The sequence below is a fragment of the Schistocerca nitens genome, chromosome 5 (genome assembly GCF_023898315.1).
Source record: "Schistocerca nitens isolate TAMUIC-IGC-003100 chromosome 5, iqSchNite1.1, whole genome shotgun sequence".
NCBI lineage: Eukaryota > Metazoa > Arthropoda > Insecta > Orthoptera > Acrididae > Schistocerca > Schistocerca nitens.
Genome location: NC_064618.1, coordinates 209376226 through 209400886, shown reverse-complemented (window position 1 = coordinate 209400886; position 24661 = coordinate 209376226). Strand labels below are relative to the sequence as shown.

At 43.8% G+C, this 24661-nt stretch overlaps 1 protein-coding gene across 1 annotated transcript in view; it reads left to right on the top strand.

The window, feature by feature from the left end:
* LOC126260225 (glutamate receptor 1-like) overlaps nt 1–24661 on the top strand; it is a 1552181-nt gene that overhangs the window by 781820 nt on the left and 745700 nt on the right. The window lies entirely within an intron of this gene.

Genomic DNA, 24661 nt, shown 5'->3' with positions numbered 1-24661 from the left:
TTATTAACCGTTAATGCTGTTTGTCGATGACATTGTGGTTGTCGGCCGATGATGCTCCATACATCCTCGATTGGAGACAGGTCTGGTGATCGAGGAGACCATGGCAACACGTTGACGCTTTGTAGAGCATGTTGGGTTACAACAGCGGTTTGTGGGTGACGGTTATCGTGTTGTAACCGCCCCCCCCCCTTGGGATGCTGTTCATGAATGGCAGCATGACAGGTCGAATTACGAGGCTGACGTACCACTTTGAAGGCAGGTTGCATGTGATAACCACGAGGACGCTCTTGTTGCCATCCGAAATCGCACCCCAGACCATGACTTCAGGTGTAGGTCCAGTATGTCTCGCAGGCAGACTGGTTTGTTGCAGGCCCTCAACTGGACGCCTTCCAACCAACAAATGGCCATCACTGGCACCGAGGCACCACCAGCTTTCATGAGAAAACACGACAGACCTCCACTCTGTCCTCCAACGAGCTCTCGCTTGACACCGCTGAAATCGCAAGTGGCGGCGGTTTGGGATCAACGGAATGATCTCTACAGGTTGTCTAATCCGGCACTGTCTTTGAAGAAACTGACCTATAACAGTTCGTTGTCTCCTTGTGGTGCCAACTGCCGCTCAAATGGCTGCTGCAGTACGATGCGGCGAAGCCACACGCCGAACACGACGGTATCCTCTCTTGGTGGTGCCACGTGGCCGTCCGGAGCCCGGTCTTCTTGCAACTGTAAATTTTCGTGACCACGGCTGCTAGCAATCATACACTTTGGCTAGATTCCTGCCAAATCTTTGTGCAATATCGCAGAGGGAACCTCGAGCTTCTTGTAGCCTTATTACACGATCTCGCTCAAACTCACAAGGGAACCTCCCCATCGCACCCCCCTCAGATTTAGTTATAAGTTGGCACAGTGGATAGGCCTTGAAAAACAACACAGATCATTCGCGAAAACAGGAAGAAGTTGTGTGGAACTATGAAAAAAATAAGCAAAATATGCAAACTGAGTAGTCCATGCGCAAATTAGGCAACATCAAGGAGTGTGTAAGCTCAGGAGCGCAGTGGTCCCGTGGTGAGCGTGAGCAGCTGCGGAACGAGAGGCCCTTGGTTCAAGTCTTCCCTCGAGTGAAAAGTTTACTTTCTTTGTTTTCGCAAAGCTATGATCTGCTCGTTCGTTCATTGACGTCTCTGTTCACTGCAATAAGTTTAGTGTCTGTGTTTTGCGACCGCACCGCAAAACCGTGCGATTGTTATTGAAGTCGCGAGCTATATTTGCTGGATTGATATTGCCCACGGAATACATCTCATGTATTTAACGCACTCTCGTCAACAATAGCGAACAGTCAACTGCCAGCCAGGGAGCCTCGTTAGCAGGAATACCCTCTCTTCCGTGCGCTGTAGTCGACTGACGTCGTGTGTTTCGATGTTTGTTTAGGTGTAGCGTCCCCATACAACGGCGCAGTTACCTCGCATCGGACGGACGGATGGACAGTAATAATTGTCTGAAAACGAAAAATTAAACTTTTCACACGAGGGAAGACTTGAACCAAGGACCTCTCGTTCCGTAGCTGCTCACGCTAACCACAGGACCACGACGCTCCTGAGCTCACATTCTCCTTGATGTTGCTTATCTTTCAAATGGACTACTCAGTTTGTGTATTTTGCTTATTTTTTTCATAGTTCCGCACAACTTCTTTCTGTTTTCTCGATTGATCTGTGTTCAGTTTTTCAAGGCTTATCCACTGCGCCAACTTATAACTAAATCTGAGGGGGGTGCGATGGGGAGGTTCCCTTGTCAGTGAGTTGTTGATAATGGCGTCTTAGTGGCCTTAAAGGCATTCTAGATGAACATTAACTCGCCAAGTCTACTCTTAAGGTAACCAACTCCCACGACCGCACAGCGTGTATTAGAGCAAACCTGACTTGCATCCTCGTACTGTCGCCACTAGAGTCGCTCTTATCCAACTAACGCAAAATTTGAGTAGACATCGACTTTAAGATGTAGAAATACGCCTACCAACTTTCGTTTATCTTGCACAATTCGGTGTTGCGATTGTTTTCGTCAGTGTACACTCCTGGAAATTGAAATAAGAACACCGTTAATTCATTGTCCCAGGTAGGGGAAACTTTATTGACACATTCCTGGGGTCAGATACATCACATGATCACACTGACAGAACCACAGGCACATAGACACAGGCAACAGAGCATGCACAATGTCGGCACTAGTACAGTGTATATCCACCTTTCGCAGCAATGCAGGCTGCTATTCTCTCATGGAGACGATCGTAGAGATGCTGGATGTAGTCCTGTGGAACGGCTTGCCATGCCATTTCCACCTGGCGCCTCAGTTGGACCAGCGTTCGTGCTAGACGTGCAGACCGCGTGAGACGACGCTTCATCCAGTCCCAAACATGCTCAATGGGGGACAGATCCGGAGATCTTGCTGGCCAGGGTAGTTGACTTACACCTTCTAGAGCACGTTGGGTGGCACGGGATACATGCGGACGTGCATTGTCCTGTTGGAACAGCAAGTTCCCTTGCCGGTCTAGGAATGGTAGAACGATGGGTTCGATGACGGTTTGGATGTACCGTGCACTATTCAGTGTCCCCTCGACGATCACCAGTGGTGTACGGCCAGTGTAGGAGATCGCTCCCCACACCATGATGCCGGGTGTTGGCCCTGTGTGCCTCGGTCGTATGCAGTCCTGATTGTGGCGCTCACCTGCACGGCGCCAAACACGCATACGATCATCATTGGCACCAAGGCAGAAGCGACTCTCATCGCTGAAGACGACACGTCTCCATTCGTCCCTCCATTCACGCCTGTCGCGACACCACTGGAGGCGGGCTGCACGATGTTGGGGCGTGAGCGGAAGACGGCCTAACGGTGTGCGGGACCGTAGCCCAGCTTCATGGAGACGGTTGCGAATGGTCCTCGCCGATACCCCAGGAGCAACAGTGTCCCTAATTTGCTGGGAAGTGGCGGTGCGGTCCCCTACGGCACTGCGTAGGATCCTACGGTCTTGGCGTGCATCCGTGCGTCGCTGCGGTCCGGTCCCAGGTCGACGGGCACGTGCACCTTCCGCCGACCACTGGCGACAACATCGATGTACTGTGGAGACCTCACGCCCCACGTGTTGAGCAATTCGGCGGTACGTCCACCCGGCCTCCCGCATGCCCACTATACGCCCTCGCTCAAAGTCCGTCAACTGCACATACGGTTCACGTCCACGCTGTCGCGGCATGCTACCAGTGTTAAAGACTGCGATGGAGCTCCGTATGCCACGGCAAACTGGCTGACACTGACGGCGGCGGTGCACAAATGCTGCGCAGCTAGCGCCATTCGACGGCCAACACCGCGGTTCCTGGTGTGTCCGCTGTGCCGTGCGTGTGATCATTGCTTGTACAGCCCTCTCGCAGTGTCCGGAGCAAGTATGGTGGGTCTGACACACCGGTGTCAATGTGTTCTTTTTTCCATTTCCAGGAGTGTATATGCTGGGTACTGTCATACTATACCAGTTACCCTTCTTAGAACAACTTCGCCGCACTTTTTAGTTTTCTATCCTTACCTAAATATTTCAGTTATAATTCTGTTCTCTACTTCATACTCCATAGACCCCTTCTAGAGTGCAAGAAACGAAACAGATTTTAAATTTCGAACATGGATTTTTTTTTTTTTTACATTTGGTTTTAAGCGGATTGACTGGAGACTTCTGCACAGAAATGGGAAGGTGAAAAGTAAAAAACTGCTGTATTCAATAATTCTCTCAATAAAATATATTTTTATTGCAGTTTTTGGGTTTGTAGCAACTACTCGACATAATGGAAAATATGTTCAAATCTTCTATAATACACTGTCTGAGCAAAAGTATCTGTACTGCCTTATGCGGTGCAGAATCGACAACTAGACGCCACGGGAGGCTGACCAGCCAGCAAAAAAGAAGACGACGAATATCGTGTTTTCAGTAGAGACGCAGTAACAGCAGACTGTATCGGTGAATAAATGACTTCGAACTGAATTACTCGTTGGATGACACCTGAATAACAAATCCATTAGGCACGTTTCAGCCCTTTTAACGCTGCTCGTATCGATTCTTGGTGACGTCATATTGAAGTGGAAACGCGAACTAACAACCACTGCCAATTGAAGACCACATAGTGCTCAAGTGCTGACTTACGAAGAGCGTCGAGCACTGCGGAGAGTTGTTGTAAAAACATCGGAGTACTAAACTGGTACCAACAGTCCACCTAACACAATAAATGTGTGCAGGGAATTAAAAAAAATGGACTACTGTGATCGAGCACCTCTTCATCAGCTGCACATTTCTGTGGCCAGTGCCAAGCGACGCTTGAGGTAGTGCAAAGACCGACGTCACTGAACAATGCATGACTGGACACGAGCGATATGGAAAGATAAATATTGTATACGCTGTGGCAATTCAATGGAAGGATGTTGCTTTGGCAACTCAGTTGATAATTGATGGATGCAGTCCTGACACCAAAGTTTTCAGATTTCGTAACCAATATGTTGGCCACTGATGCGACATATACAGCGATTGTGTCAACCCTTTCAGCATCAACTACGGCCTGAAGAAGGCGCACTGAAGCGCTGAAACTGCTAGCTAAAAATAGACAAAATCATAAAAATGGCTGCAGGGGTTTCATTTTCTCACAATAGTAAACGGCCGTCGTCCACAAGAGCGTTACACATCTCATAGAAAGTTTGAAGTGGGATACACTTGCAGATAGACGACGCGCAAAACGGAAGCTCACTAAATTCCGAAATCCGTACTTCCCCGAGGATGTGGAGAATATATTATTATCACCAACTTTCAAGTCGCGCAATGATCACCATTCAAAGATAAGTGAAATTAGTGCTCGCACTGAGGCGTTCAGGCAGTCGTTTTTCCCTCGTGCGATCCTCGAGTGGAACAGAGGGGGGAAATGTGACTTTGGCGCAAATTGTGCCCTCCGCCACACACCGCTTGGTGGCTAGCGGCATCTATATGTAGATGGAGATATATACCTCCAGCCAAAAGGATGGGCACACAAAAAAAAAAAAATATTAAGCTTCACCTTCATCCGGTGGTTCAGTTTTAACATACTCTAAGAATCAAAGTATTAACTAAAAAGACAGAAAGCAGTTCCTTTAGCAGATGTTGTGGATACATAAACTTACAAGAACGGACATTTAGTTAACAGCTCGGACCAGGCAAAGAGAAATATTCCAGTCCATCATAAAATACATGGGCAACGATTAAAGAACCAACGCCCAGCTGGCCTCAGCTAACAGTATTTTACCCCGCATACCTTGGTCAACCCAAATAATAATTCAACATTACAAATCAGGCTCAGATCCAATAAAAAGGAATAAACAGGAATATCTGCAACATAAAAAGATACGACCTTCAACAATGTACGTAGCTTTTCCTTTTAAAATTCATGAAAATATGAATAAAAAAAATGCGAACCAGAATGTGCACACGGCTTTAATTAAGACATAAAAATTGAATTTCCCTTTATGCCGACTACACATTCGAGGTACAACTCACAACATTCTTGAATTATCACAGATCACAATGGCAATAAATAGCAATTATGCCGACTACACATTCGAGGTACAACTCACAACATTCTTGAATTATCACAGATCGCAATGGCAATAAATAGCAATAAACGTGAAGCAATGCAGTTTTACGAATGTAAATACCGACGAAGCCTCTTAAAAACACTGCTGTCAACTGAAGCATAGGTATAAAGACCCCCACGGCACAACGGATAACGCCAACTAGGCTCATTACGAAGCTCACCAAGCAAGAACTTATGCTTCAGTTATTACAATTTGTATGCAATTTCTGCAGATAGCCACCATCAGACGTAATAGTAGCGCCATCTTCCTCCAGGTTTGAGCGCTATGTTCTCCACCGTGTAAACTGACACATTGGCAATGCAGACTAGCGCCCAAACTGCTATTCAGTTCTAGCAGTTGCTTGCAGAGTTCGTGACCCACATAACTGACAGCTTCTGCCGTTGGATAGCCATCCTCCAGTTACTGGTGGACAACAACTGATACCGTGCTGGGCCGAGAGGGCATGAAGTCGATGCGGCACACCGCCCGCCTGCCTCTAGTGGGATACCAAGCAGGCCGTTGCTTAGCTACAGGCAGAGTGATTGAATCCTGCTTCTAATTACATGCAGGAGCACCGCACGGCTCATTCCGCCCACCATAGAAGTCAAATATGTGAGAGGAGGAGAAAGGGGGAAGGAAATTTGGAAATAGTACCTTTGATTTGCCCTACTCTTCATTTCTTTTTTCATCGACCTCAGTTGGGATCACAGTCGTCAGAAGATTTACCAGCCTTCACCTGACTAGCCCATGGAGTTTACAGCTAGCTACATTTTTAACTTGGAGTTAACCGGTGTGGACTTCTTTATAATTTGGCACAGTCCAACAAAACGCGCCAAGAATTAGTCAGAAATTGTGTCTGCTCCCTTTCTGTGGACCTAAAAATTCTGTACGACAACAAAATCCCCAGTCCTTAACAAGGCAGGCCGCCTACGGTCGGCATATCCGTGAAGCCCTCCAGCCTGTGTGCAAAACGAACGTTATTAATCGCCTTACTCTAATTACTCTTAATGATATCCGGAACAATTTCCTCGTGTAAGAGGTCATTGATGGGCCAAAAGTTTGTTAGCGGAAAGTTAATCGGGGAGGCAAACATTAATTTTGGCGGGGTGGTCTTATGCACACCATGCAAACCGGAATTTAAAGCAAAATTAAGCCAACTAATAGATTTATCCCAGCTGATCTGCGACTGGCTATCACAGATTATCAGAGCTGATTTCAGGTTTTTATTAACACGTTCTGCAAGCAAAGATTGAGGATAGTGTAGGATGGAAATGATTTGTGATATGGTACCGCCAAAACAAAATTTCCTGATTTCTCTAGACGTTAAGATAGCTGCATTATTGCATTATCACTGACTAACGTTTTTGGAAGGCCAAAGTAAGATAATATTTTGCCAAAGTCCAACCAGTAGTCATTCCCTTACTTGGGATAAGACAGACAAAACAGATGGAAGTTTCGACCACAACTAAAACATACTTATTCCCACTCTTAGTGCGCGGAAACAGCACTAAATAACCCACAAACTACTTTTTTCATTGCCCTCTCTTCCCAACTTTAGTGAAACAAACCACAGGCTGACATTTCTGACACCGCTTGATCAACATTCTAACTTCTGAAATTAGAGATGTCCTCATAAGAGGTCTTTAATCTTTATAATGGCCTTAAAGGTTCCTAAATGAACATCACCAAAGGAAAACATTTAAATACCACCGGGATTAACTCTTTACGGAGACAAATCATAAATTTCCTGTCATAATATCTACACTAACATAGGAGTCTTTTGTTAATATGATACACAACCACTTTCTTCTCATTAATTTGGTGATAACCTTAAATGCGAACATTTTTAGGTTAGGCTTTACCGTGACTGTTACTGACATTAAATGAAACAATAAGTTCACTGTTACCAGTCACCGTTTTATTTATTTCCACGACGCGTTTCGAAGGTTTAAACCTCTATCATCGGGTGGATTTACATTAGTAAGTATTACATTTGTGTGTGTGTTGTGTTATGATTTTTGGAGGAACTTGTGGCACTGCCTAGTGGAGAAACGAGACACTATTTAAGAATATGGTTTAGGATAACTTTTGACGAAAAATTAAACTGATATCTAATGGCAAACATGAAATAAGGTACTGTAGTTCACTTATTTCATGTTTGCCATTAGATATCAGTTTAATTTTTCGTCAAAAGTTATCCTAAACCATATTCTTAAATAGTGTCTCGTTTCTCCACTAGGCAGTGCCACAAGTTCCTCCAAAAATCGTAACACAACACACACACAAATGTAATACTTACTAATGTAAATCCACCCGATGATGTAGGTTTAAACCTTCGAAACGCGTCGTGGAAATAAATAAAACGGTGACTGGTAACAGTGAACTTATTGTTTCATTTAATAATTTGGTGATACCTTACTCTTGAGCACTTGATCCCGTTCCTGCTGCTTCCTCTAGATCCCAGAAGGTGATTCAATCTCTGGAATATCCTAGAGTTTGCTGAGCCATGTCGTTTTTTCGATCTGTCAGCAAACCCAAGGAGAGTACCAACAATTATCACTCCGAAAAAACTACAAAGTCACAATGGAGTCTCTGTTAGTGTAGCAATCATCAAATTGTTTGGACTCAAGGTCTCCTAATCCTCAGTAAACACGTGACTCTGTGCATCGATTAGCTAATTGTCAGAACCATTTATATGCTACACTACAAAGTGGAAATCTGAAATTCGAACTGCCCAATGTGTTATCCTACCAGTTTATGGGGCCTAGCCAGTACTCAACTTAGCACCTCATTGCTAGTTGCTAATAAAAAAAATTATGCTGCAAGTAAAACTTAAATTTCTCCAGCCCAAATGAAACTGCCAAGGCCTCAAACTCGTCTACGTAGTATTTAACCTCTGTTGCTGACAGAGCCCACGACGCACTTGCGGTCGCCCAACGATTTCTGTCAAATCTGTGTGATAGGACGAGAGCAACTCTTGAATTGGAACCATTGGTCCCTAGAATAAACAGATGCTCAAAATCTGGAAGCACTAGCATAGAGACGTTACTGAGAGCCTTCTTCAACGCATAACAGTTGGCTGCTGGGTATCTGACAAATAAAAGGGTTCTCCCTTACGATGAAGTAAGTTAAAGGGGGTAGCTGGTTGAGAGAAGTTCGAAACGAACATCCTGGTAGAGTTCACCATTCAGATATACCGTGCAAATATTTTCTTAGCCGTACTGGGCGGAAGATTATAAATGGGGCTGGTGTGCCTATTATCAATTTTAACACCATTGGCAGAAACTAGACGGCCCAGGAAGTCTCAGCCTGGTCCAAATTAACCTTAATTGGTACGACTGTTATTCACGCCTTCCTAAAACGGGTGACAGCTGCGTAAGATGCTTAAGGCATCCATCAAACGTGTTGCTATAAACAACCTCGTTGCTGAGGTAATTATATACACAACAGAATTTCAGTTCACCCAAGATGGAATATACAAAATGAGACAGACTGCTGCACAGGTTTCCATCCTAAAAGGAACCCCGTATAAGTCAAACAAGTTCCAGTCCGTGCGGCAATCATTCATAGGCTTCGATTCTTTAGCCAGAAGTATCTGGTGCTAGGCCTAATTCATGTCCAATACCGTGGAACAGCGCGCTCCTGCAAACCAAGTAACGTACGTGTCAAGATCAGGCAAGGGCACCGACTCCAAAGCAACCTTCTGTTTAAGGGTTCGATAGTCCACAATGGGCATATAGCCTACAGCATTGCCTTCAGGAACCAACAACATTGCCGGCTGGTGTGGCCGAATGGTTCTAGGCGCTACAGTCTGGAACCGCGCGACTGCTACGGTCGCAGGCTCGAATCCTGCCTCGGGCGTGGATTGTGTGATGTCCTTAGGTTAGCTAAGTTTAAGTAGTTCTAAGTTCTAGGGGACTGATGACCTCAGAAGTTAAGTCGCATAGTGCTCAGAGCTATTTGAACCAGTTTGAAACAACAACATTGGCGAGGCAGCCAACTGCAGGTGGTTGCTCACGTCGGTACCAATGATGTATGTCACTTTGGATCAGAAGAGATTCTCTTTGGTTTCGGGCTACTAACAGAAGTGGTAAAGGCTGCCAGTTATGCTTCCAAGTTCAAAGCAGAGCTGACCATTTGCAGCATAGTCGACAGGACCGATTGCGGACCTCTGGTACAGAGTCGAGTGGAGGGTCTGAATCAGAGGCTCAGACAGTTCTGCGACCGTGTAGGCTGCAGATTCCTCAACTTGCGCCAAAGTGTGGTTGGGTTTCGGGCTCCGCTGAATAGGTCAGGTGTCCACCATACGCAGGAGGCGGCTACATGTGTAGCAGGCTCTGTGTGGCGTGGACTGGGCTGTTTCTTAGGTTAGAGTGTCTCGGGAAAACACAAGAAGGGCTTCAGTCACATAGGGTGTAGGCTGAACACAGGAAGAATGTAGATACAGGAACCATTGGTATAACGGTTTTAAATTGGCGTAGCTGTGTTGGGAAAGTACCAGAGCTCCAAGCGCTAATAGAAATCAATGATGCTCAAAAGGTTTTAGACACTGAAAGCTGGCTAAATCCGGTTATAAGCTCAGCCGAAATTTTTGCCATGAACCTAACGGTGTTCCAAAAGGATAGGCTAAACATGGTTGGCCGTGGCGTGTTTGTTGCTGTTATTAGTTTAACTTGTCGCGACAGTATGGACAGAAGTCATTGTTTGCATCTGGAATAAAATAATAATTGGATCCTTTTACCGACCTCCCAATTCAGATGATACAGTTGCTGAAAGGTTCAAAGAAAACTTGAGTTTGGTTTCAAACACGTACCCGACTCATACTATAATACTTGGTGGTGACTTTAATTTACTCTCGATATGTTGGCGAAAATACGTGTTATATTCGGGATGTACGCATAAAATATCATCGGAAATTGTGCTAAAAGCATTCTCTGAAAATTATTTCGAGCAGTTAGTTCATGAGCCCACGCGAATAATAAACGGTTGTGAAAACACACTTGACCTCTCAGCAACAAATAATCCTGAGTTAATAACGAGCATCAAAACCGATTCAGGGGTTAATGGACACAGGGTTGCCGTAGCGAAACTGAATATTGTAATCCCAAAATTTTTGAAAAATATACCTATTCAATAAAGCAGATAAAAATTCACTTGATACCTTCCTGAGAGACAATCTTCACTCATTCCAAATTAATAATATAAGTGTAGACCAAATGTGGCTTAAACGCAAAGAAATAGTATCGGCCGCAATTGAGAGATTTATACCAAACAAATTAACAAACGATGGAGCTTATCCTCCTTGGTACACAACGGGTTGGAACAGTGTGCAGAAGCAACGAAACAAACATGCCAGATTTAAACAGACCCAAAATCCCCAAGATTGGCGATCTATTAGAGAAGCTCGAATATAGAGCAGACTTAAATACGAGATGCTTATAACAGTTTCCACAACGAAACTTTGTCTCGGAACCTGGCAGAAAATCCAAAGAGATTCTGGTCGTATGTGAAGTATGTTAGTGGCAAGAAACAATCAAAGACTTCTCTACGTGATAGCAATGGAGATACTATTGAAGACAGTGCTGCCAAAGCAGAGTTCCTAAACACAGTCTTCCGAAATGCCTTCACAAAAGAAGACTAAGTAAATATTGCAGAATTCGAATCGAGAACAGCTGCCAACATGAGTAACGTAGAAGTAAATATCCTCGGAGTAGTGAAGCAACTTAAAGCACTTAATAAAAGCAACTCTTCTGGTCCAGACCATATACCAGTCAGGTTCCTTTCTGCGTATGCAAATGTATTAGCTCCATACTTAACAATCATATACAACCGTTCACTTGACGAATGATCCGTACCCAAAGACTGGAAAGTTGCACAGGTCACACCAATATTAAAGAAAGGTAGTAGGCGTAATCCACTTAATTACAGGTCCATATCATTAACGTCGATATGCAGCAGGATTTTGGAACGTATATTGTGTTAGAACATTATGAAGTACCTCCAAGAAAACATGGGTTTAAAACTAAACTAACTCCGTCTACAGGCCGCAAGCGACCCATCGGGACCATCCGACCGCCGTATCATCCTCAGGTGACGATGCGGATAGGAGGGGCATGGGGTCAGCACACCGCTCTCCCGGTCGTTATGACGGTTTTCTTTGACCGGAGCCGCTACTATTCGGTCGAGTAGCTCCTCAATGGGCATCACGAGGCTGAGTGCACCCCGAAAAATGGCAACAGCACGTGGCGGCGAGGTGGTGACCCATCCAAGCGCCGGCCACGCCCGACAGCGCTTAACTTCGGTGATCTCACGGGAACCGGTGTATCCACTGTGGCAAGGCCGTTGCTTAAGAAAACATGGGTTTAGAAAACATAATTCCTATAAAACAACTAGCTCTTTATTCACATGAAGTGATGAGTGCTATTGACAAGGGATTTCACATCGATTCCGTATTTCTGGATTTCCGGAAGGCTTTTGACACCGTATCGCACAATCGGCTCTTAGTGAAATTACGTGCTTATGAGATATCGTCTCAGTTATGTGACTGGATTCACGGTTTCCTGGCAGAGAGGTATTAACTAACAGAGAGACATCTAGTAAAACAAAAGTGGTGTCTGGCGTTCCCCAAGGTAGTGTTATAGGCCCTTGTTATAGGCCCTTTGCTGTTCCTTACCTATGTAAACGGTTTAGGAAACAATCGGAGCAGCCGTCTTAAACTGTTTGCAGATGATGCTGTCGTTTACCACCTAGTAAAGTCATCAGAACATCAAAACGAACTGCAAAACGATTTACAAAGATATCTTAATGGTGTGAAAAGTGGCAGTTGACCCTAAATAACGAAAAGTGGGAGGTCATCCACATGAATGCTAAAAGGAACTCGTTAAACTTCGGTTACACGATATATTACTCTAATATAAAAGCCGTAAATTCTACTGAATACCAAGGTATTACAATTACGAACAACGTAAATTGGAAGGAACGCATGGAAAATGTTGTGGGGCAGGCTTACCAAAGACTCTGTTTTATTGGCAAGACACTTAGAAAATGTAACAGACCTACTAAGGAGATTGCCTACACTACGCTTGTCCGTCCTCTTTTAGAATACTGCTGCGCGGTGTGGGATCCTTAGCAAATAGGATTGACGGAGCACATCGAAAAAGTTCAAAGAAAGGCAGCACGTTTTGTATTATGGCGAAATATGGGAGAGAGCGTCAAAGAATGGATACAGGAATTCGGCTGGACATCATTAAAAGAAGAGCGTTTTTCGTTGCGACGGACTCTTCTCCGAAATTCAAATCACTAACTTTCTTCTCCGAATGCGAAAATATTTTGTTGACACCGACCTACATAGGGAGGTACGATCACCACAATAAGGGAAATCAGAGCTCGTACGGAAAGATATAGGTGTTCATTCTTTCCAAGCGCTGTACGAGATTGGAATAATAGAGAATTTTGAAGGTGGTTCAATGAACCCTCTGTCAGGTACTTAAATCTGATTTGCTGTATATCCATATAGATGTAGATGCATACGAAGAGGTAAAGAGCCTAATCACCCCGACCGTGAGCAACTTCACAGTGATCTTCATTGTCTCCACCGTTTCGGTTGACAATAACTGGCGAGGGGAGTGAGGCACCGAAATTTGGTCAGAAAGCTGGATTTAACACTGAACGTTTTCAGTTGCAACCAACCTTTTGGTCAGAACATCCAGAAAAATCACCTAATAAACTTAATAATATCTGAACGTCATCTACCCCCAAATGCCCGTGTTGTGTGTGTGTGTTTATGCACGCTTCCCCCCTAACCCTCTCCTTCCGAGCCACATGTCTCTATCAGTCCCCCACCCCACCATGCCACCCCACCTCACCCAAGTACACTCACCGTGGGCCAGGAAAGAGCAAGCAGTCAACTGAGCACAGTGTAGGAAGGCAGGTGTATGAATGTGAGTGAGTGTGTGGTGTTTGCTTGCTTGTTTTCCCTACAAACTTGAAAAAGGAAACTCACTCTGAAAGCTAGCAAAACATTGCTGCAAAACAGCAATAAATCTGACGGGGTTGAAAAATCAGCTATATATTTCCAAATAACGATTTATAAGCCCTTGACCATGGTTTAGATATTTGTACAAATATCATCTTCAGAAGCAATGGCCTTACTACATCACTATAATGGCACAATCGATTAGATGAATACGAGCGGCTCTTGTCATAGACGAAACTGATGAAACAAGTATTATTGCAAGACATGGCTTTAGATAGCGCCAGATTACATACATCGTACTGCAGAATGACTACTCATTAGTAAATGGCCACAGGCAGAGGATCTTGCCAACATAAAATTGCAATAGGACTCACAGGAAAAAATATTTGCATAAGCTACATGTACCTTACGCCAGAGACAAGGCGGAACTCCAAAAGTCTTCCATAACGTGGAATGTCACTAATGTCAAGACGATCCTCCTTAAAACGAGAACACCATTTTCTGGCCGTGCTGTGTCCAATGGCATTATCCCCACACAAGGCACAAATGTCCCTGGCTCCCTCGGATGCTCTCACCCTCTATTGAACTCAAACAGCAGAATATGTCGGAATGTTCAGATTTCTCCACTTGGTACTCCAATTCCTAGCTTGGACAACAACAGTGAACTGCAAAAAAAAAAAAAATAAATAAATAAATAAATAAATAAATAAATAAAATAAAAAAATAAAAAAATACATAACTGAACCCATGGCAATCGTAATCCCAGCATTCAAAACAAAAACACTGTGAAGTTAGGTACAAACCTAAAAGAAGAGCTAATAGGTGTGCTTTGTGTGACGCTGAAATAAAACCAGTGGAGTAAAAGAAGTTCTGGGTACATCATTTCATTGCTGATCGCGACAAACATGTTATTTCACACAATATATAATGTTTTGAGAAATTACAGTGACAAATCTTCCATTATGTCAGAATGTTTGTGAAGTGGGACACTTTCACAGTAAGTCAGTGGTTACATTCACAAATCACTTTAAGGACAGAATAATTTTATGTGTACAAATGAAAGTTCTGTGATCCGTTCCTAACTGGAAACAAACAACAAAAGTCACTCTTGAAAATAAAGGGAAAGTTTTCTGGGAAACGAAAACGACTATCCTATTAAATATCAAAAGTAGGCGGAAAATTTAAAGTGCCATCTCACGAACAATACAAGGAGTCCCAGCATTAGCGTCCACAGCCAGAGCAGCGAGTGGCGATGCGCAATGTGCGATGGTCGCGGGTGGTAAAGGCGACTTGGATTCCAGGCGGTAGCGTAGTGATGGCGATCTTCGTCTGCTGCCGGGGACCGTTATACACGCTTGGCGGATGGCTACTAGATAGCTGTTGGTCTAGCCATATGGACTCTGACTGTCTGATGAAAACTGCGCGGCGGATGCACGAATAGGTCCGTAGATGTGGCGGCCTCTACTACCCCTCTGCGCGCACTCGGAAGTAGCCTGAATCCTGCAGGGCAGGCGAAGTTCGGCTGACCAAGGCCGGTGCGCCTGCGGAACTGAAGGGGTGACCCGCATAGCGGTGCTGCGTTGCAAAAAACATAACAGTCAGTAAATACATTCGACGATTTGCTGGAGATCGACCGAGATGACTTGTAAAGTACATTACCAGCCATTAAAATTACTACACCAAGAAGAAATGCAGATAATAAACGGGGATTCATTCGACAAATATATTATACTAGAACAGACATGTGATTACATTTTCACGCAATTTAGATGCATAGATCCTGAGAAATCAGTACACAGAACAACCACCTCTGGCCGTAATAACGGCCTTCTTATGCCTGGGCATTGAGTCAAACAGAGCTTGGATGGCGTGTACAGGTACAGCTGCCCATGCAGCTTCAACACGATACCACAGTTCATCAAGAGTAGTGACTGGCGTATTGTGACGCGCCAGTTGCTAGGCCACCATTGACCAGACGTTTTCAATTTGTGAGAGATCTGGAGAATGTGCTGACCAGGGCAGCAGTCGAACATTTTCTGTATCCTGAAAGGCCCGTACACGACCTGCAACATGCGGTCGTGCATTATCCTGCTGAAATGTAGGGTTTCGCAGGGATTGAATGAAGGGTAGAGCCACGGGTTGTAACACATCTGAAATTCAACGTCCGCTGTTCGAAGTGCCGTGAATGCGAACAAGAGATCACCGAGACGTGTAACCAATGGCACCCCATACCATCACGCCTGGTGATAAGCCAGTATGGCGATGACGAATACAAGCTTCCAATGTGTGTTCAGCGCGATGTCGCCAAACACAGATGCGACCATCATGATGCTGCATTCACTCAAAAAAAGACGTTTTGCCATTCGTGCACCCAGATTCGTAGTTGAGTACACCATCGCAGGCTACTGTCTGTGATGTAGCGTCAAGGATAACAGCAGCCATGGTCTCCGAGGTGATAGTGCATGCTGCTGCAAACGTCGTCGAACTGTTCGTGCAGATGGTTGTTGTCTTGCAAACGTCCCCATCTGTTGACTCAAGGATCGAGACGTAGCTGCACGATCCGTTACAGCCATGCGGATAAGATGCCATTCAACTCGACTGCTAGTGATACGAGGCCGTTGGGATCCAGCGAGGCGTTCCGTATTACCCTCCTGAACCCACCGATTCCATATTCTGCTAAGAGTCATTGGATCTCGACCAATGCGAGCAGCAATGGCACGATACGATAAACCGCAATCGCGATAGGCTACGATCCGACCATTATCAAAGTCAGAAACGTGATGGTACGCATTACTCCTCCTTACACGAGGCATCACAACAACGTTTCACCAGGCAACGCCAGTCACCTGCTGTTTGTGTGTCAGAAATCGGTTGGAAACTTTCTTCATGTCATCACGCTGTAGGTGTCGCCACCGGCGCCAACCTTGTCTGAATGCTCTGAAAAGCTAATCATTTACATATCACAACAGTTTCTTCCTGTCGGTTAAATTTCGCGTCTGTAGCATGTCATCTTGGTGGTGTAGCAATTTTAATGGCCAGCAGTGTATTACTCTGTAAATTACATTATTATAACATCAAATTCAATACTACAAATAAATGGTTTGGACAGAAATTAGGAAACCGGCCTCATTTACTTACACTCTTCTCTTCAAATAATATATCATGTCTCGTATCCGTTAACAACACAAAGGTCACTGTGCTATTTCAGTCTGAAGCAGGTTTTGAGGAAAATTCCATGTCCCAAATAGTAATGTGCTTAGGTGTGTTGTAAAGTTTCTGTGATTGGAGTGTAGTATCATCAGCAAGACGTTTCACAATTGGGGATAGATAACCCCACACGGCTGCAAGCAGGCAAGAGAGCAGCAGCGTAGTACCACTCGACTGAAGAGTGTCAAGGAGTTGCTGGCTGCAGGTGCCTAGGCATCCGTCACAGGTACATTATTAAAGTACTCAACGAAGGTGCATGAGTAGTACTAAGGGTGTTGCCGAAAGGAAGGGGGCCAACAGTGGCGTTGGGCAGAATTGTGGTCAAAATTGGTGTCACTGTGACACCATTAACCAGTCCTACAAGAACGTATGAGCTCCGGCCTTTTCTCGCGTGTGTGAACACCTTGCTGTGTGAAGCTTCGCCGAGCCCGACGGTAACGTCACAAGGCGCCATTTTTTGCCTCATTACAGACAGAGTTTGTAGGCACCTTTGAGCCAAATTTCAAACTTAGCGTAGCAGTCCGAGACAATCACGGTGTATAAAAAGTGACGCGCTGTAATTGGCCCGTGTAGTCTATAAACGAGAAGAAGAAAATTTGCTCTTTAAAGTTCTCACTGCGCACTGCTGTCGAAAAATCTGGAAAATCTTAAAACAAAAGTAAATTATGCTCCATAAATAGCTGTATCAATAGCTACTTTTCACTGGAAAGTCAACTCACACAAAATCTATTGCACGAAATAAATACCCAGTCCCTAAGGAAGTGTAAATAATCATTCAGATAACATTTACTCCCTGACAGAAGCACGTGAGGAAGCACTAAACAAAACGCTGTCTACAAAGGTATGATGGTAAAGCTACTACAGCTCCTACTGGCCGCTCCTCTCGGTTGGGTGGCAGGATTATAGCACATACATCATTGTTATAATTATAGATTATATACACAGTCCGTCCGTGTGAAGTAGCATATTTATCAAAACCCCTAAATTATTCCTGAAATTAGGCTTCCATCGACAAATAAACGGGCCGGGAACTTTATATTACGTATACTGGTACGCAGCAGCGAGCCAGGCTGTCAATCGGACACGCAAAGAAGCTACGACTCCCGTTGAAAAAGTTCTCCAGAGAGCGCTACGAAACGTTGGGTTTAATGTCAGAGCCATTCAATCATGGCATAATAGACCGGAATATTTTCTTAACTGTGGCATTTCTGGCCTTAATAGTTTATATGTTACAATGTACTGAGGTCATAAGAGCAACCACTATTGAAGTTCTCTGTACGAGTTGGTACTTTTGACTATCACAACATCTATAGAGCAAGTAAATTGATGCAAAGAAAAGCACTTAGCCACTACTGCGGTTTATACAATGTCCAGTCTCATTAATGTGACTACCTGACACAAGCATGAAGAATCTTCTTCCCCAGCGGGGACCGCTGTGAGAAACGCAGGAAGAGAGTCAAAGATTTTCTGAAAAGTGCCGCAGGGATGTGAAGTCCTATTAACTTCAGTGCAGTGGCCAGCTGCACTATGTTTCTCGGCTGAGGATCCATGTCGCAAACAACTCGATCGAGATGGTCCCACGGGTCCTCGATCGTGTTTTAAGCAAGGGAGTTTGGTGTTCGGTGGACTACGATAAACTCATCCCGGTGATCATTGACCCAAACAAGTATGCTGCAAGCTGTGTGACTCGTTGCACTGTCCTGCTGATAGCTGTCATCTACCGAGGAAGAACAAACTGCATTTAAGGATGGATATTGTCCCCAAGGATAGATGCATACTTGTGTTTATCCATTGTGCCTTCCAAAACGAAGTTTCCCAGACCATAATGCTACCTCCATTTTGCTTTCCGACGTTTCAGGCCGTACCCGCCAACGGCCATCAGTCCGATGGATCATAAAACGTGGTTCATCTAAAACGACTACCTGACACCACTCAGTGGTCGTATATTTGCGGTACCGGTTTGCAAATTCCAGCCTCCGTTGCCGATGGAATGCGGTCAGCATGGGTGCATGAAACGGGCGGCTGCTGCGGAGGCCCATACGCACATCGTTCGGTGAACAGTCGTTAGGGAGACACTGTTGGTAGCCTCTTGGCTCATTCGGACGATTGCTGCTCTACAGTTGCACGTATATTCGTCAGTACGCGTCGTTCACCCCTATGGTCTATGGCCCACGGGCGTCACAGTTGCTTCGGTGCTGGTTTTGGATAGCGCCATTTTGCAGTGCATCCTTGAACCATGGCGGCATGCGAAGTTAAAAAACTTAGCCGTTTCTAGAATGCTTCCTTCCATTACTTGAAAAGCCAATGTTCATGTCCTTTCGGACGTGAGATAAATCGCTTCATTAGCGCATTACGACAACGGCTGCACTGTTTCCGTGTCATCCCGACACACTAGTGCTGCCATCTGCCGTCTATAACTGGTTGTTGCACGTCGTCGCCGAACATAGGCGGTGGTCACATAAATCTGACTGTTCCGTATATTTGAATATAATCTCTATTACAACACGATCGCAGAGAGTCTGTGCTATCAGAATATAAAAGGTTCATAAGAATTAAATGGAGGCAGAGTGGTGTGTACCTAATGTACATGGTCGAGAAAACACTCAAAGTTTAACTTTTGCTAGGAGTCTGACCCGTAAAAAAAACTTCAGTTCAAGTAATACCCCGTCGTAAGTTGTTTCCATCTCGTTGTCCAATTTTCTGCAGTGTAAACATGATGAAGACAGAAACGTGGCTGGGATTCGAGTTTAAATCGGCAGATAGTTTACTCTAGGCCATAGCCACTGACATGAATGCGAGCGTCAGTATCATGCGCCTGACGCCCAGAGTACTTCTCACTGGTAATTCATCTAGATGAACGCTGTAGAGAGCCTCGGATTCTCCAGTGAATACTTGTTTTGTTCACACTCAGCCCCTCAGTCAACACAAAATGTCACCTATGATTCTAATTAAAAAAAAGCTGGTCCCAACGTTCCACTACCGCGTCCACACATTCTTCTTTCGCAATTCTTACGAAAAGGACATTATCATTCGACTTCCAATGATTTGTTGTGTAGGTCGGCAGGCAGAAACACGGAGGTGGTTGTGGTTCTAAAGCGGTAATCCGCGAATGTGCGTTGCTTGTAGTGGAGAAGTAGACACGACTGTCTCCTTCCTGCCCCTTCCCTTAGTTCGATTGTAATAAATTGCCTAGACACAGAAAGCTTCTGTTCAAAAATCAGCAAGAATTAAAAAAGCATTATTCGTCCGAAACTTCGTTTCCCTTTCTCCCACGTGATATCCTGCGAACCTCGGATGAAGGACAACAAGCAGGTTCCATATCCCAAGATTTCCGGAAAGCGTTTGACACAGTGCCGCACTGTAGACTGTCCGAAGCTCCGAGCATGTGCACTAGGTTCCCACATACGTGAGGCTCGAAGATGCCTTAAATAATAGAAGCCAGTACGTCATCGTGCAGGTGAGTGTGCTCAAGGGAAAAATGACATGGCCTTTCTTGTTCTCTATAGGCATAAATGATCTGACAGCTAGAGTGAGTAGCAGTCTGCGACTATTCGCTGATGACGCTGTAGTGTACGGCAAAGTGCCTTTGTTGAGCGACTGAGCGTCTGTTGGAGGATGATTCAGGCTCCATTTCTACTTTGTGTGATGAATGGTAGCTTGTCCTGTATGTGCACTCCGTCTTCCGGCCACAAGTGGCCCATCGGGAACATCCGAGCGCCGTGTCATCCCCAGATGAGGATGCGGATACGAGGGGCGTGTGGTCAACACACAGTCGTTATGGTGGTTTTCTTTGACCGGAGCCGCTACTATTCGGTCGAGTAGCTCCTCAACTGGCAGCACGAGGCTGAGTGCACCCCGAAAAATGGCAACAGCTCATAGCGGCCTGGATGGTCACCCATCCAAGTGCCGGCCACGCCCGACAGCGCTTAACTTCGGTGATCTGTCGGGAACCGGTGGGTCCACTGCGGAAAGGCCGTTGACTGTCCTGCGTATAGATAAATGTAAATTAATGCAGATGACTAGGTAAAGCAATCCTGTAATTTTTGAATACAGGATAGGTAGTGTGCTGTTTGACACCTACACGTCGATTAAATGTCTATGCGTAACGTTACAAAGGGATATGAAATGTAACGTGCAAGGTAAGGTCGGTATCTGAGAAGGCTGGCGTCGGTCGTAGAGTAGCTCATCTGTGAAGGAGATCGCGTCTAGAATAGCTGCGACCCATTCTTGAGTAATGCTTCAGTGTTTCGGATAGCCACCAAGTCGAGTTGAAAGGAACGTAGAATCAGTTCAGAAGCGTGCTGCCAGCTTCGTTACAATTAGGTTAGATGAAAACGCAAGTACTAGAGAGAAACGGGAATCCCTGAAGGGATAACATTCTTTTCACTTAACGCAAATGACAAAATTTAGAGAACGACTCTACTTCCACCAATGAACTTTTTCCCTAAGTGCTACGAGGAAAAGACAAGAGAAATTACTCCCCGTACAGAGTCATTTAAACAGTCGTTTTCCCTAGCTCAATTTCCGAGTAAGGCAGGAAATGAAATGAATAGCAGTGGTAAAGGACAACCTCCGCCATGCACCGTATGCTGACTTGTGCAGTATGTATGTAGATGTAGAGGTAGACGATGATACCGTATGTTCTAGTGTGATGATACTGCTGCTTCACGTAGGAAGTGTTGTGAGAATATCATACACACCTGCGACGGACCAGGAGGTCACATAATACAAGTCGTTTTCCCACACTATAATGTCGGCAGGAAAATTGCCACACTTCGGGGTAGTGTCTGTAGAGGCCACTGGATGTATGTAGATGGAATGAGGTTGCATTAGGAAAACTAGTAATTACAGTTGTTGGACAGATAACTGATCACCACAAATTGAATACGATAGTTAATACCAGTGATTTACAGCAGTTCACTGTAGGCAGCAAACTAATGATAGCTGCAGCGACATACTGTAGTAAAGCCAGCTCAAACAGTTCCATCACAAAGACTTTTATCCGCCGCTTTAACCTAACTTACAGGTAAATAATAAAGTTTATTACAATCAAATACTGATATAAATTTTTGGTGTGACTATATAGTTTGTGACTTATTAGTCAATTTGTACAGAAAAACTGTTTGAAATTATAAATACAAAGTATTACATTGAGTAACAGTAAAAATGGAAGGGAAATTTTGCTTCTCAAAATGTTTCTTTGCGATGCCTCTCATTCTGTTTTAGTAAGTCTATTCCCTGACATTTTTAAAATTTCCGTATCCAGTTTGCTATTTATTTATTATCCCAGAAATACTTAACTATCTCTTCTTTTTAGCCAGTCATTTAGTACGCATAAATTTCGAAAATATGTATTGTTTTCGATCTGTCTTTCTCTATATTTATTATATATATTCCATACCATTTCTTCATTTCTAAGATATTGTGATTTTTATTTGAATTCTTTTTTATTATAATTTTTCTCTGTAATATTTCCGGTTTGCCTATGGTATAATTAAGCATTGGGCCATGTCTTTCACAAAGGTGTTCTCTATTTCTACAGTGCTATAATACGTTACCTCTGCATTTCTCGAGATAAACTTATTATCATGAACAATCGTAGTAGTCAATATTACGATTATTCTTTAACTTTTTTGCTATTTCTTACTTTCTTTTCATTTTGTACCTGTATAATTTTTTTGTTTCATTGCCGACACTAGGTGAGGAAGGTTTGTCTGAGTTCCTGCACACTGTAAAGATCGTCTTCATCACCTTAGACAAGACGTCTTTGACGGGATCTTCGACCATGACGGCACTAATGATAATACACTTGTCACGGTACCCAATTTTTTCCCTTGTTTTTAACTACTCATGAGTCGTTTCGGGTTACCCAATCATTAGAACTGTGGCATAAGAATACAATGTAAAACGAAACACAGAAATGAAACAGTGAAATTGAGTAACACCCCCATTAACATCGGCACATAATATATTGTCACTTATGATCATTTCTTTACAGCGTCGTAGCCAAAACTGGATCAGCGATGCTATAAGGTAAAGAATCTTTGCCACAAGATGTTGGCGACAATATCAAAATGCCTCTATTTTAAAATCTGCATAATGGTTTTCATATATGGCGCACTACATTGCAACTCAGTATGTTGAAGCGCCAGAGCAAAGGCTTACATAATAACGTTTACCAGTGACACATCTTTGTTGGTTTCTTACATTTGTATTAGACACAAACAATATTTAAGAGTACAAAACATTGGTGTAAGATTTTTTGTGTGAACTCATTGTATACTTTATCCCCAAATAATGAGCTAAACGTTATTTCATCTTGTACGGCGTTATATACTGAATTTTTAAAACTATCACGATGTCAGAGCGTGACTACTTTGGTTGGTCGAGAAAGAGGGCACACCATTTCCTAAGGTTGTTTTTATCTTCAGTTGTCTTTTTAACACTGTATTACGTGACTGCCAGGTACCAGTGTTTTAACTGATTATTTAAAGTGCGCATGCTTTCCCATATGCTCTCCATTTCATTTTAATTTCAATAGTTTGTAGCGCTACAGCTACGGCCATCACAATAGCACTCCTCACTGACACATAATGCTTGCTTCTTTGCAAGCAGTGCCTGTCTTCTAAACTTTGGGATATGTTATATAAACTGTATTTTTGTCTTTAAATTGCCCATGTTCTGTGCCTTGGGCTATGTTACATACTGTATTTTTGGTTTCTTCTTTAAGCAGTGCCTACACTCTAGACCATATGCTGCGGTACGGATTGCATGTTTTGCCCTAGTAATGAATGTAAAAATTTTATATTTCATTTCCGTATTACCTACGTTATTCTGGACTTCTTACGTTATCACGGATATGATTGTGTTTTGTTCAGAGGGGCGTGGAACGTCATTTCAATGGCGTCGTTACGGATAGAAATGATTTTTATAATAAAAGAATGTCGTAATGACTAAAAAGAGATGACGTTTTATTCACGGTGACCGATTTCAATCTACACTGATTATCTACAGATCGTAAACTATCTCCGAAAATTTAACATAAATTTACTTAGCCGGAGATCAGGAACTTAACGCGTTATCAGTATATAGAAAGTAGTGTGTTTTCACTAAAAAAACAAAATTGGATTTAAAGTCCCGTCGATATCGAGGTGATTACAGTAAAACACAAAATCATATGTGCTTGCCATTATTCAACTATGGGGATGATATGAAGTATAGAACTTCAAACGTCAAGATCGCTAAGTATAATTTTATTTTTGTTTATTGGTTTTGGCAAAACTAAGTTACCACCATTGGATCTTAGGCAAATACATCTAAGTACATCTCCATCATATGTACAATGAATAAGATCGTATATCGTGTCACGTCGTGACATGTTATCCCAGGAAGAACAGAAAGTGGTACATCGCCGTGTCAATAGCAGACGAGATTAACAGATTATCCGTATTGCGGTGACAGCACGAGCTTGTGTTCACAAAACGGATGAAAGACGACAACAATGACGTAACACTGCCACTTATGCTAGTGTTCCTTTATAATAAGGACATAGCCCCGGATATCAGTGCACATGACGTTTAAGACACTAATTCTCACTAAAGGTCGACTCGATTTCCATCTAAGAATTTGGTTTATCCATTGAAGGTAAATTACTGTGACACTGTCCTTTTCTATTACGTACTGCTTCCTCTCGCATTGGGTAAGCTTACCTCAGTTCTAGGGTTGTCAAATTCTAAGCTGCATCAGTGTGAAAGCACTGTTTAATGCTTAATGAGGATTACCCTCCTTAACGCTCTGTTGTATGATGATGCGTCTGCGAACACCTGTTCACGTGCCCGTTTCCCATAATTTATC